The sequence below is a fragment of the Priapulus caudatus genome, unplaced genomic scaffold (genome assembly GCF_000485595.1).
Source record: "Priapulus caudatus unplaced genomic scaffold, Priapulus_caudatus-5.0.1 Scaffold3877, whole genome shotgun sequence".
Classification (NCBI taxonomy): Eukaryota; Metazoa; Priapulida; class Priapulimorpha; order Priapulimorphida; family Priapulidae; genus Priapulus; species Priapulus caudatus.
The window spans coordinates 1,363-1,826 of record NW_014580938.1 but is presented as its reverse complement, the minus strand read 5'-3'; positions in this window follow the sequence as shown (position 1 = coordinate 1,826).

The following is a 464-nucleotide window of genomic DNA, read 5'->3' as shown; positions in this document are numbered from 1 at the left end:
ATGTGTGTGTGTTTGTGTGTGTCTGTGTGTGTGTGTGCGTCCGTCCGTGTGTGTATGTGTGTGTGTTTGTGTGTGTCTGTGTGTGTGTGTACGTATGTGCGTGCGTGCGTCCGTGTGTTTATGCGTCCGTGTGTGTGCGGGCGTACGTACGTCCTGTGTGCGCCCGTACGTGTGTGTGTGTGTGTACGTGTGTGTGTACGTGCGTGTGTTCGTGCATGCGTGTGCGCGTACGTGCGTGTTTTACCTCTATCTCTGTGTACGTACGTGCGTGCGTGCATGCGTGTGCGCGTACGTGCGTGTTTTACCTCTATCTCTGTGTACGTACGTACGTGCGTGCGTGCGTGTGCGCGTACGTGCGCGTTTTACCTCTATCTCTGCGTACGTACGTGCGTGCGTGTGCGCGTACGTGCGTGTTTTACCTCTATCTCTGTGTGCGTGCGTGCGTGTTTTACCTCTATCTCTGC